This window comes from Lactuca virosa, chromosome 2, assembly GCF_052849685.1.
Source record: "Lactuca virosa cultivar CGN04683 chromosome 2, Lactuca_virosa_CGN04683_v6, whole genome shotgun sequence".
In the NCBI taxonomy this organism is placed as follows: domain Eukaryota; kingdom Viridiplantae; phylum Streptophyta; class Magnoliopsida; order Asterales; family Asteraceae; genus Lactuca; species Lactuca virosa.
Window position 1 is genome coordinate 260,602,982 of NC_136427.1, and position 15,561 is coordinate 260,618,542.

A 15,561-nucleotide genomic window follows, 5' to 3' on the forward strand; every position below is an offset into this window, starting at 1 on the left:
GGGTTTTTACAGAGAATGAAGATCTAGAGGAGAGGGTGAGGATGTGTATCACGGGTGGTTTAAAATAGTGATGGGGGTTTTGTTATCGGTGTAGTGCGACAGGAAAGAATGGTTGGAGAAGATGGTCGGAGACACTTGGCGGTGCGGGATCGGAGGTTGGGTGGTGGTGCGATGCTGCTATGAAGACGAAGGCCTAGGGATTTTTCTTGCTAATTGGAAGAGGCGGGGGGGGGGGGGTTAATTTTTGGGATTCAATAGGCGGGTGAAATCCTGCCTTAAAAACGCGTGTTTCATTAAAATGTTATAAAGCGACACATTTAGACGACACACATTTTATGAAAGGCACCCTCCGCATTTCCTTTTTTTCTTTTCTGACACAAATTTTAGGGCACGCACAAATGCGTGTCCTCTATCCTTCAAATTTTGCAAAATTGACATTATTTTTTAGGGCACGCACAAATGCGCATCCTCTATCAGCGAGTGTCATTGTTTGCGCGTCATTAAAGGGTTGTTTTCTAGTAGTGCTTCCTTTATATATTGAAACGTTTTCTTGCATATTTTCTTGCCAATTCCTTCACAAACACTCTCAAACTTTCCCGAGTCCCCGATGCCCGAATCTAGTAGTTCTTAGGTGTTAGTAGAGAAGCTCTGGAGCGCCAGAGTGCCCCAAGAAATAGATCTTTTGCTTTCGAAGTTTTGCCCGCGTAATGTCCGGTTTTTCGTCAAACAACTTGTATGTTGAGTTATGTTTACCGTGCTTTAAGTATAACTTATATTTATGTTTATAATCGTTATTATGAACTTATAAACAAGATCTATTAAAAACACCAGTCGTTATACTGTCTGATCTACTTACGGGAATGATGACAAGGCTAGATTAGTGAGGTGTTTCAAGTGGATTTCCCAAACAATATATCTTTATCTACCCAATGGATCATACCTTAAATACGATCTTACATGGTTGTTTCTTATTAGCTATATGTCAGTGTTCGTTTGGGATTCCTGGTAAATCTGATAAAAACATTATAACGATTAGATTTTATAAAAACGAACGAATACTAAGGTTTACTAATATTTGTGTTTATGTCATTTTAAACGGATAGTAGAAATACGTTCAATGACATGTGTCAATGTATGGTTTACGTACCAGAGTATAATATTATTCCTTTGGATAACCAGATATGGTGGGTCCAATCAGGAAACCGGAGCGTATGTTTGGTCATCAAACAGGGTACGATGGCAACACTTGACATTCTAGATAGTCTTGTGAATTATGTTGCTAGTGTGGGCTCATTACTCACAGATGTAGATGAAATGGGATACCATATTCATCAAAGACTCTGACAACTTAAGTTCCTTCATGACTTATACCAGGAAAGGGATCCCCTAGTTGTGTAGTAAAACCATTACTCTAAACGATTCATCAGACAAATTCATTCTTCCTGATAATCGTGGACTAAGATTTGTGAGAATCGGTTGGGATGGATATGTATGGGTGTAAAGTTTTATAGATATCTAAGTTATGGGATATATCTATATTGTTTGGTAATACTTAGTTTTGCAGGTTTGGTGATTATAAATTATTTGTAACATCCCAAAAATCAGGGTAAAATTTTCATTTTTAAAATTCAACTAAAAGACATAATCGTTTACAAAACATTGTTCACAAAAATAATAATCACATATCAGAGCGTCCCAAAATCAAATATCATGAAATCATAAGGATGTGCATGATCACACCTTTGCTTTCCCCTGATCATCTGAAGTACCCGAAACGTAAAACTGAAATTGTAAGCCAAAGCTTAGCGAGTTCCCCCAAAGTGTCGCACACAACCAAACAAATATACAATTATGCATGATAGGTCCAATCAGTCATCGGACTGGAAAACCCTTGGGCCCACAGCCATCAGGTTGGCTTACCCCCGACCCAATCAGTCATCGTAATGGAATGCCAATATGCAACGAGTTCAATCAGTCATCATACTGGTATACCCTTGGGTCCACAACCATCAGGCTGGATTACCCCTGGTCTATTGGCTCACACACATAGCAGTAAAGCCTCAACCCAAAACTGTACTATGTCGGCATATGCAACAGATAAGCATATAACCAGTCAACAGGCAAACAAACAGATCTACATATTACTAACGCATAACAACATCCTATCAACCAGGATACAAATCACTACAACATAACAACATCCTTTATACCAGGATACATAACCTAGTGGGTCGGCATTGGTGCCTTCGACCCACAGGTACGTGGAGGAAGACTCACTTCATAGTCTGACGAAATAGTCGAACAATACGCTGCTCCGAATACCAACTCTACCGGTCACATTTACAAAAAACAGTGACCAAATCTCAAAATTCAACTAAAAATACCCAAAATACCCCTAGGTCAAAATCTTGGTAAAAGTCAAAGGTCAAAAAGTCAATCGAGTCAACTCAGGATGAGTACGCCCAACATACTCAGCATGTACGCACGACGTACGCACTATCCAGAAACGAGGAAATAAGGGAGTACGCTCAACGTACTCAGAAATCCGCCCAACATACTCGAATGAGGTGCAATCCTTCTATTAAGTGCTTATTCTCTTAAGTCCTATCGTCCCCAAATAGCGTTCTAAATCATAAAGTTTCCAACTTTATGACCTTGCATTACTATTAAGTGCCTAAATCTTAAAACCCTAGCTTCTTAACCCATTAAGACAACATATCATTTGCATGGTAGGAAAAGAAGGACCAAGATCCCATTTTTATCACTCTAGACACTCTAAAACGTCCAAAAGGACAACTCATTTGGTCTAGAGTAGCTCATACCCCAAATGGACCAATATTATGGGGATAATAAACATAAAAATTCAGATCTAACAATATTTAAAGAAATAACCAACAAGTTCAGAGCTTTATACCTTCTGGAGGTTGTTTAAGGAGTGAAGAACTCAGATCTACCAAGGTTGGAGTTCCTTCTTTGCTTTCTAATGGTTTCCTTCCTTTGAGAGCGGACAAAAACACCAAAAAATGAGCTCAAAACACCACCAATGGAGATTAGGGTTTGTAAGGGACGAAGTGGGCAATGGAGGTTGATGAGGGGAAGAGGTATTGGGATTTAATGATGCTTAAATAGGTTCCAAACCATAAAAGTTAGGGTTTAAACATTCACCACGTACGCCCAACGTACGCTTGGGTATGCCCAACATACACATGCAACCCACGTTTTTCATTAAAGTGCCAAGGGACCACTTTACAAACAATTTTATACTGAGGGATCAAAGATGTAAATTACTTGGATAATGAATGTTACATTATTATCAGAATAATATTGTGTGATTGAAAACCCTATATGTTTCACCAGGTTTCCCAATCCGAACCACTCAATTTATATGCATCACAGGTTATATGGTTAAAGCTAATGGAATTTGATTAGGATGTCGAGTGATTAAGAGACAACTTTCATTGCTGTTCAGTATCTTTAGGTCTTTATGTAACGACGTAAAATTTGCAAGCATAAAAATCACATGTCATATCTCCCAAAAATCTCAAGTATCAGTTTTAGTACAATTTATTTATCAAAAGTTGTTTATCACATAAAAATCACATGCGCCTCCTCCATCAGTATACGCCGAGCTCCGCCAGTATAGGGCACCCAAATCCACCCTCGGAAAGTCATAAGTCCTCGGCTATCCGTCACAACTCGGACACCTGTCCAATCACCCGCTCCCTCTTGTGGTTCTCTGGTATCACGGCCTCAGCTTGGGCCTCTCGGATGGTATCTAAGACTGGAGTCATCACCATCATCCTCATACACACATCTCGGATCGGAGCGCTCTCTGCTTTGCGGCTTAGGGCGCCGGCTACCACATTAGCCTTGCCCGGATGATATAGGATCTCGCAGTCATAGTCTTTCACCACATCCAACCATCTCCTCTGTCTCATATTTAGGTTGGGCTGATCCATGAGATACTTCAGGCTCTTGTGGTCCGTGTATATGATACACCGAACCCCATACAAGTAGTGGCGCCAGATCTTGAGGGCGAACACCACCGCCCCCAGCTCTAGATCGTGGGTGGGATATCTCGTCTCATGAGGCTTCAACTACCTCGATGCGTATGCTATCACGTGTCCTCTCTGCATTAGCACCGCACCCATCCCAGATATAGATGCATCACAATAAACCATAAAGTCCTCCATTCCCTCGGGAAGGGCTAACACCGGGGCTTCACCAAACCTTTGGCGAAGAGTCTCAAATGAGGTCTACTGCTCGGGACCCCAAGTAAAAGTAACACCCTTCCGAGTCAACCTAGTGAGGGGAACGACAATCTTAGAGAAATCTCTGATAAACCTCCGGTAGTAGCCGGCCAATCCCAGGAAACTCCTAATCTCGGTGGGGGATCTCGGCATTTCCTGTTGGATTAATGTCTAAGTCCATAACTATAATTGGTAAGACTTGACCCGACCCGGCATGGTCCATTTGGGTTGCATGGCATCATGCATTTGGATAGACTATAATGAGAGAAATAACACTTAAGGTTGGTTAATATATTATAAGTTCTAATATATTAATAAGGTTATTTAATTAGTATTGATCAAGAATTAATTTGGAATTAATTAAGTGATCAAAAGGAGACTAATTAAATATATGGGTTGATTGTGTAAATCATTCATTCTTATATATGTGGGCTTGTGATCCAAGATTCCTTATGTTGGACTAAGTCCATGGGGTGACCCATGGATACTCCATGGAGGTTAAAATCCATGGAGCATAAGGAATGGGTAAAGTTATGAGTTACATGGTGTAACCCTAATAGCCACCATATAAAAGAATCCCATGGCTCAAGAAATCGTGCACTAATGTGTGAGTGTGAGGGCTAGACGATTTCAAGGAGTGTTCAAGTTTCTCTCAAGTTATTCCAAGTGTATTTGGTGTTGTGTGAACCATTTGAGGTGTCACACTTGGGGCACTAGGCACTCAAGCTTCATGAAGACATTCTACATCAAAGAGGTATGTATTCTATCTTGTTATATTTATTATTTTGTATGCTAGATTAGGATAATACCTTGGATGTTCATAATTGTATGTATAATAGAGAAACATAGATCCAAGGTATTTAGGGTTGCATGTACACTTAGGAGTGTTAGAATGCTCATAACCCAACAGTGGTGTCAGAGCCTAGGCTTGTTTTCTTGTTATACTTGCAAAAGTAGCTGAAAAAATCGAGTTGGATGCATATATTCGATTGTTTTGGCTGGAATTGGACTAGGAACATTACCCTAAGATGTTTTTGGACTTATAAACTTGTTTTTGATGTGGTAATGTTCATGCTAATCCAATTTCTAAGATAATTGTCATAATTTCAAGATTTGTATTAGTTTGTATGTTCATGCTAATTTCTTGAAGATTGATGATTTGAATTATCTTGTTCTTATGAGGTTCTTAGATTAATAGAAAAGTTGTGTGAAATAGTTGTTTTCAATCCATTTTAATCTAAGAGTTGATTCCAAAGTGTGTTTTTGTAACTTATCCTCAAGTTATATGAAAAGTCACATTTAAGAATCATAAAACTCATAAAAGTTGGCAAAGGTTACAAAATGAAGAGTCTAGTTCTAATTAAATGATTTTATGACTCCATAACTTGTCCTCAAGTTATGGAGGTTCAAGAGTCTCTTCATTAAATTAAAAAAAAAAGTGCAACCTTAATTAGTTCCATAAGTTACAATAAAAAAAGTTATTTTTTTTATTAATTAGTTTAAAGTAGTTTTAATTAAAACTACTTTAAACTCATAAGTTATGGAATTAATTAGTTTTGAATAGTTTCAAAACTTGCCCTCAAGTTTTGGAATTTGAAAAGTTTTCACTTATGAATACTTTAATTCCAAGTTAGCCCTTAGAATTTTAAAAGTTAAAATTCAACCCTTATACTTTATAATATTATAAGTTAATAATATTTATATATATGTATAAGAGTAAAGTCAGTCTTACCGTTAGTAGGCCTCATTCACGAAGCCGGTCTATAAGGGGGGTATAAGGTTACTGCCTATAAAATGGCAGTTTAATGGGTGTCCACTCTTAACCACCGCTTCCTTGACTGGTGGATGGTCGTTAGCCGAACGGGTAGGACAAGGACTATAATTCTTCTTTCATTAAAAGTATTAATGATAAATACTAAGTAACTAAACTCTTATTAATACCCAATCTTAGTTACTTAGGAAAATGTGAATTTGGTGCTAACCTATGAAATTACACTTTGCACTTTGCTTAAGTCGTTAGTAGAGCGTGTGTGGTTAACCGGCACACTAACCTGGACTTAACAAGGTAGGCAAAGGGTAACTTAATATTTATCATAGTATCGGTGGAGCGTGTGTGGTTAACCGGCACACTGATTAAGGGGTAAATATTAAGGGTACCAAGTATATTTGCATGGTTATTCACACCTTGTTTTGTGATCCTCGGCATCCCAGTCACAAAACCTGAAGGGCACACTCGAGATTGAAACATGCCTTTGAACAGTTCAATGAATCTCAAAGATCTAGGACTTTCAAATCCAATTAAAACCTAATAAATTATTTCATTTTTCATGGTGGAAATTGGTGAATCGTCATTCACCTACCTTCAAATATTTTATAGCTTGGATTACGGCATCCCTCTTCTAAGTTATAAAATAGTTTGTTGGGTCCTAGCCTTAATATTTCATATTGGGTGTCATATTAAGGACTTTAAATCAACTATCTTGAATATCTCCCAAAAAGATGTCTGGTCTAGACATTTATGATCTTCCCAAATCTCTTGAAACAAGCTTTCCTAAATGAAGATGATGTCCCATGGATATCGTACTTCTTTCACCTCCTCCAATTATTCTCCCTAACCCACAAGTTCCTAAAAAGTTTAAGGTCACTCAAGCCCTATTGGCAAGGCAAGGTCTAGGTGTGATCACATCTTGGAGATGTAGTCACATATTGACAAGCCGGGAGAGTTGGGTGTCAAAGTCTTGAGAAAGTTGGTGGCTCAACTACTTTCTAAGTCACATAGTGAGTTCTTTTGGGAATTCTATGAAACAGACTAAGACAAGACCCTTAATGATCTTATCTATTTGCTAAGATCAACTTCCTAAAACGCTATGGACATTGACAATGATGCCATTGGATATCCAGTAAAGCTCTCTCTTCCCAATGGAAAGGGATCGGCCATAGTCAACTCTGTTGACCCAATGGTAAAGAAAGAGGCGAAGTCTGAGATAGTCCCATTATCAAGGATCCATAGGTAACTATTGCCAAAGGAAGGGGCATTGGTTACGAAGCTGCCAAAATTACCTAAGGATGTTAAAGTCAATAAGTTTGGCTCTACTTCAGGTAAAGTCCATTGTCTAACTCTATTAAGTACATGCTGATTCTGATCGCGAAGATGGATTTCAATCGCATGGTTTGGTGATCAGAATTTTGGGCTATTACTTAAGAGTTATGATATTTATATTGCTTAGGAATAGATAACAACAAGGTTTTCATATGGATTGTAAGGATAAGTTTTTCTGCAAAGTTTTAAAATAAAAGAAAAAGGTTTTGATTTTATTTATTTTAAGTATCCTTACAATGGCATTTGTGAAAAGTTGTTGCTTATAAGATTCCATTGATAGCAATATTGGAAAAATGGATTTGATTCTTTCGGTTGTGGTAGTGTCTAATATTACCAAATAAGGAAAGATTCTCATCACCCAAGGTTCAATTGGACCGAAACTTGGAATCATGCAAGTTGTATAGTATGATGAATGAGAACTTTCAACTTGGAAAATTAAACTAATTCCTTATGTGAATAAGGAAAGTACTAAGGGATCGAGTACACATTCTTGTGCACTGGTCAAGTCCACCACAAAAGATCAAGAAGACTATTCGTCATGATTTACTTAAGTTCAGTAAATATGGTTATACTTATAAGTTTAAGTATAAGTCTGTAGCATTGGAGAAGTTTCAATGTGAGAGAGAACGAATAAGAAGAATCAAAGTATGGCAGAAAGATAAAAGTTTCTCAAATCTGAAAAGATGGGAGAGTACTTTAGTATCATGTTTATGATCATCTTAATGATTAAGATACCATATCAAAATTGGTCCTCTAAAGTCAAGAAGAGGAGTCATGAATTGTTGAAATGGTTAAATCAAAAAGATGAGTCATACTTCGTTCCAAAACAATTCTTAGAGTCATACTCCAAGATTGTAACTTGAGTGACATATCTTAAAGAGGGTTTGTTAACACTAGTCAAATGTAAGAGTAAAAGGTTATCTACTCTTGTACATTTGAAATTGGTAAGTTGTGATGTTTTGGATAAAACAGAGACCAACTTAGGCCAATTGTGTAAAGTGTTAGTCTTGATAAAGAATCCGCACTATCTCTTGAATATTTAACAAGGGAGTCTTATATGTCAAGAGGACAGTGGGAGTCTTAAAGCTCTTGAAAGTTTCAAGACTTAATCAAGAATAAAACCTAAAGTCCTTCACTAGCACACGACTTGAGGTTTATAACCTATCGTGTTGAAATTTTTGTGCCTATTCAAGTTGGCTTTGCATAGGAGTTCTGAGAGTTCTCAATTGGTTGCACAACTACTTGGAAGCAATGGCAGGCACCTGAGCTGCCAAATGGCAAGAATTTAAGATTGCACAAGTTTAATCAATATGAGTTTGGATTTGTCACTAACCTTGTCTTGTGATTATGGTTTTGACAAATTCACATGGATAAGAACACATACACTATTAAATCTAAGTGTCATAAGGTTTCTCTCCGATTCATGAAAATGATGGTGAGGAAACACTTTCACTAAGTAGATTTTAGCTAGATAGCAATTGTGATATTTGCATTCTCAAAGTCGTTAGTGGAGCGTGTCTGGTTTACCGGCACACTAACATGGACTTGTGAGAAGTGGCAAAGGTCTAAACAATTGAGACTATGATTACGGCATCCCTTTTCATAGTTCTAAAATTGTTTAGACACACATGTGAGCTATCTAAGAGAGGTGTATGATTTTGATAAAGTTTTATCAAAACAATCTAGTATCAGAAATCTGAACTTTGGTAAGAAAGTCAGCTGATTTCTGAGTACATGCCAAAGCTAGTGGGAGCATAAGTGTTATGCTAATAATCATCATGTTAGTGGGAGCATGATAATTATGACAAAGGTTGCAAGTTAGCAATGTTAATTATAGAAAACAAAAGTTTCAATTCGTGAGGTTGCAGGGGTTGAAAAAGTTGTTTTGCTATAATTAAGGGAGAGGAAATTATACTTCATTTCAATTCTAAAAGCTTAGATTGAGATTTTAATCGTATTTAATCAAGGATATATATATGAATTTCATGTTGGAATGACTCAACATAAGGAAATTCTATATATCGGTCCATTATTTGCGTTCTAAAATTCGATTATGATTACGGCATCCCTTTTAATAATCTGAATTTTGAGAACTTGGCAAATTGAAATGGAAATATTATAGCAAAAGACTGGTTTAGTCTTTATGTGAGACATCATGAATCGTGTCCCATATGCTTCGGATATAGGATCGATTACATGTGCTATATTCATCCTTTCTAAAATTTTCCAAATGCCTGGGGCATTATGAAGGGAAAAGGTCTAGAATTGGATATGACTAAAATGATTAAGCAATTGTCGAGGACAATCTAAGGTTTACCAAAGATTGGTTGCTTAAGGACAGTTGGAAGTATAATGTTAATTATGGAAGGACCATATTGACATAATCTGTAAGGAGGCAACTCTTGTTCATAAGTGATAGTCAAAATGGAATATGGAAATGTTTCAAAGTTAGAAATTATTCAATTTGTGTAAGATTAGGAAACTTAATGAAAGAAGGATGTTTCCAAGGAGCTGATCTCCTTTGGAATGCTCTGTAATGATTTTTGTCAAGTCTTTCTGACTTCGTGCATAATAATTAAGAGGATCAATGCATATAAGTTTAGAATCTAACAGATTTCAGTAAATGGCATGAATTTGGAATTCTTGCATTTGCAGTAAGGATTTGGGACTGTGAAAAGAGGATCATTGGAGTGATGTTCAATTGATCTATTTTACAAAGTAAAGATCATAGACAAACATAGTATGCATACTTGGTGTATGACATGACTAGTGTTTAGAAAACATAGTGTACATGCTTGGAGCATGGGACAACTATTGTTTTAAATTCAAGTATAAAGTTGATAAAACCGAAACAATGAATAATGAGTAATCAGTATGGTGATAAATAAAAGTGTTTATTTATATTCATAGGGTTTGATACCATATTTGATTCATTTATTCTTGTGTTTCACTTTGCATGTTTTGACTTCCAGAATAACTAAGTCGCTCTTCCTGAATGATTAAGTTATTCAAACCATCCACAGTCGGTCATATGTTGGAAGTAGATATGAATCAAGACTGTCATGGGTTGGTTTGTAGAGGTCCAAGTTGGTGGACAAAAGTGGTGCTACAACACTCATGAGTGCTCATAAGTTCTGAGTATTGGATTCAACCCGCGCTCATTTGAATCACTTCATGGATTTTATCACGAGTGATCATGAGACGATAATATCTTATATTCTTCAAACCTAGAGATATGAGTTGTTACTATGAGTTGGTTATACATTGATTGCACGAAAACGCATTGGTAACTCGATGTTATAAAACGTGCCTTTGTGTATGATTCAACAAGTAGTAGAACAAGTCATATGAGTCGAAGTTTATCCATTCCTTTTACCTTCGGGATAAAAGCGATATATGTGGGCCCCTCGATGATTTAAAGATGATACATGTGAGTGCTTGGCCAAGCCAGGACTGATTTGATTTGTTCAATCAGTCAGTCATCATGAATCGGAAATCGGGAAACAACAAATGGACAGAGAGAATGATTGATAATCCATGTCTCAGTCCATATGATATCTAGAATGGAGGAATATATGATCCCTTATCTAATGGACAAGTCATTGACAAAGGTCAGAGTTCATCGACAATGTCAGAGTTCGACAGAAGCTTTTGAGAGCTACGATTGCTGATCGGTTCCTGAAGTCATACGCAATAATAGTTTTAGACTTATCCAAGTGGGAGACTATTGGATTAATGTCTAAGTCCATAACTATAATTGGTAAGACTTGACCCGACCCGACATGGTCCATTTGGGTTGCATGGCATCATGCATTTGGATAGACTATAATGAGAGAAATAACACTTAAGGTTGGTTAATATATTATAAGTTCTAATATATTAATAAGGTTATTTAATTAGTATTGATCAAAAATTAATTTGGAATTAATTAAGTGATCAAAAGGAGACTAATTAAATATATGGGTTGATTGTGTAAATCATTCATTCTTATATATGTGGGCTTGTGATCCAAGATTCCTTATGTTGGACTAAGTCCATGGGGTGACCCATGGATACTCCATGGAGGTTAAAATCCATGGAGCATAAGGAATGGGTAAAGTTATGAGTTACATGGTGTAACCCTAATAGCCACCATATAAAAGAATCCCATGGCTCAAGAAATCGTGCACTAATGTGTGAGTGTGAGGGCTAGACGATTTCAAGGAGTGTTCAAGTTTCTCTCAAGTTATTCCAAGTGTATTTGGTGTTGTGTGAACCATTTGAGGTGTCACACTTGGGGCACTAGGCACTCAAGCTTCATGAAGACATTCTACATCAAAGAGGTATGTATTCTATCTTGTTATATTTATTATTTTGTATGCTAGATTAGGATAATACCTTGGATGTTCATAATTGTATGTATAATAGAGAAAACATAGATCCAAGGTATTTAGGGTTGCATGTATACTTAGGAGTGTTAGAATGCTCATAACCCAACATTTCCTACCTCATAACTGCCTCAATCTTGGCCGGATCGACCAAAATCCCATTCTGATTAACGAGGTGTCCTAGGAACTGGACCTCCCGTAACCAGAAATCACACTTGGAGAATTTGGCATATAGCCTCTCCAATCTCAAAACTCCCAAAACTTCTCTAAGTTGCTCCTCATGTTGTTCCCTGGCCCTCGAGTACACAAGGATATCGTCAATGAACACGATCACCGATCGATCCAACATGGGTCTGCACACCTGGTTCATGAGGTCCATGAATGATGCCGGTGCGTTGGTGAGCCCGAATGACATCACCACAAACTTGTAATGTCCATAACGAGTCCTAAAAGCTGTCTTCTGAATATCCTCCTCGCGTACTCTCATCTGGTGATATCCTGATCACAAATCAATCTTGGAAAACCAAGATGCACCTTGTAACTGATCGAACAGATCTTCGATCCTCGAAGTGGATAGCGGTTCTTGATCATCAGCTTGTTCAACTCCCGATAATCAATGCACATCCGGTGTGAACCATCCTTTTTCCTGACAAAAAGGATCGGCTCTCCCGAAGGCGAGCTACTCGGTCATATAAAACCCTTCCCCAACAGCTCCTGAAGCTGCGACGATAACTCCTGCATCTCGGGTGGCGCAAGGCGATAAGGTGCCTTGGCAACAGGCGACGCTCCCGGAACCAAATCAATCCGGAACTCCACCTGCCTCTCGGGAGGCACCCCGGGTAACTCCTCAGGAAAAACATCCGGAAACTCACTCACTATCGGGACCTCAACAATAGAAATCGGTCTCTCAGCAGTAACCCGCGTATCCATCACATACGCCAGAAAACCCATGTAACCCTGATTTAACCTCTGTCTCGCTCGGGCAGCAGAGCAGAAAGTTGATCCAGATCGGGTACCCTCGCCATATACTGTAAGCACTCCCCCACCAGGGTCTCGTATGGTCACCAACTGACGCTCGCAGTCGATTACCGCTCCGTACCGGCTCAACCAGTCCATGGCCACAATGACACAGACGTCACCCATCGCGATCGGTACCAGATCTATCGGAAACTCAACACCAAAAATCTCGAGTACGCATCCCCGGATCACATCAATGGTAAACACCGCACGCTCATCGTCTATAGAAACTCTCAGAGGTCGACTCAACGACTCACGTCTGATACTGATGTGGTGACTAAACTCTTGACACGAACGATCGACTTGCACCCGAGGCAAATAACACTAAGGCAGGTACAAAACTCACAAGAAAACTACCAACACATATCACAATATAAGCACAAATAACTTAGAATAGTATAACAAAAGAATACATACCAGCCACGACATCGGGTGCTGCGCGGACCTCCTCCGCTGTCAACTGAAAGGCTCTCTCGCGAGCCTTTGGTGCCTCGGCCTTAGCTGGCCGACTCTCCGCAGCTCGAATAGCAGCAGGTGCAGCTCCTTGCACTGATCCCTGAAGCAGCTGCGGGCACTCAGCCTTCTGATGGCCAGTCTGGTTGCAGTGAATGCAAACTGCAAATCCCTTGGGGCAGTCCTTCGCCATGTGCCCCTCCTTGCCACACTTGTAGCAAGACCCCACTCGACATATCCCCTCATGACCCTTGCCGCACTTTCCACAAGTGCTGCCCTTCGGGCCTCCTGATCTCGAATCTGCGGGCTTAGCCCGCTTGGCTGCCGGCTGAGACTGTACTGGCTGCCGGTCTCTCCCTTGAGACTCCGCCTCCTCCCTGGCCTGAGTCTCCAGCTCAATCTCCCTTTTTCTGGCATTTGCTGAAGCTCATCAAATGACCGATAAGACGAGTTCGCCACAAACTCACGAATATCCCTCCTCAGAATGCTCAAATACCGACTCATACGTGCCTGCTCGGTAGACACGTGCTCAGGGCAAAACAACGCCCTCTCATGAAACATCCTCGTAATCACTGTCACAGACTATGTCCTCTATTTGAGGGACATGAACTCCTAGGCCAACCGTTCCCTCTCCACCGGGGAACATACTCATCTCTGAACATCGTAGTAAACCTCTCCCAAGTCACGACAGTGTGCTCTGCAGGAGTAAAATGAGCTGTCACAAACTTCCACCAATCCTTTGCTCCCAAGCGAAGCTGGTTCAGCGCGAACCATACCCTCAACTGCTCTGGACAAGAACAAGTGTAGAAACACCCCTCGATATCATAAATCCATCTCATCGCAGTAATCAGATCCTGCGTCCCATGAAAATCTGGTGGCTTCGTGTTGCTGAACTCCCGGAACAACAACGAGTCACCTCCCTGTGGCCTAGCAGCAGCGACAGCTGCAGTGGTGGCAGCAGCAGCAGCCTGAGTGACAGCAGCGTATCGCTCATCAAATGTCTCAATCAGGGTGGTCTTGATAGACCCAAACATCTCGGGAATCTCTGCTCGGATGGCTGCGGCTACCTCCTCATGAATCATCCTCCGAATCTCATCGTCACTGGTACCACTGCCCCCTGGGTTGTGGCGCATACCGACCATGATGTCTCTGAAATATAACATAAAATAGTCAGAGACTCGCTCGAGTATACTCACACTCGATCACTCCCCTACTTGTTCCTTAGCGTCCCAAGGATTCTTACTTGGACTGCTCACCGACCCGGTGCTTCCAGTAGTACGGGCCCAATACTACCTTCCACACCGCATCTGCTACATACTCTTCTTAAAGCAAATCACAGGTAGCAGTAACTCCTAGGCTAAAGCATCATAGATCAGGCCACTCTAGTCCTAAAATATGAAGTACCTAGCCTACTCTCTAGCATGCATAATATATCTCATAAATATCTCATAACACAGAAAGTAAGGGTATTTTGGGAAATCGTCGTTTGGGCTCTGGCTGATTGTACACACTGCTCTTTCTCGTTATTCTCTTAGAACTTTTGCTCATTTTTAGAAGAAATTGTTTTCTTTTGAAATTTTTTCTCAAATCCTTAGTTTGAGTCCAGACATACCCGAAGGTGCATCCGAATCCCTCAAACCAAGACTCTGATACCAACTTGTAACAACGTAAAATTTTCAAGCATAAAAATCACATGTCATATCTCCCAAAAATCTCAAGTATCAGTTTTAGTACAATTTATTTATCAAAAGTTGTTTATCACATAAACCAGGATCCTCCAAAGTATATCCCCAAAGCGAGTGTGTGTACAATCAAGCCGGGGCCTTCCCGCGATCATCAGAAGTACCTGAAACACATAACACATAACACGGTAAGCACGAAGCTTAGTGAGTTCCCCAAAATACCACATACAACACATTAGCCACTCGAGGCTATAACTCTGTAAGATCCTCAGGTCAATGTGTCTCAGTGGGACCCTCCAGTCCCACAACTCTGATGGACCTTCCGGTCTTAACTCTGTGGACCCTCTGGTCCTATCTCTATGGACCCTCTGGTCCTAACTCTGTAAACTATGAAGAACACGTAGCATAAATCACACAAACATAATGCAGTAATATCACAGTACTCAAATAAACAAATAAAACCCTCTGGTCACAGATATATACCACTCTATGTAAAGTATAATGAGAAGACTCACCTCGAAGCGAGCAAGCTAATACACCTCGTACACGAATCACCAATCTAGTCTTCGCCTAATACATGTGATAATTATCTCTAATTAGACCATAATACTAATAAAATCATACTGACCCCTCTTTAACTCTTGGTAAGGGCAAAAGACCCTTCTTCCCCTCCATGGTCTCAATTACTCATA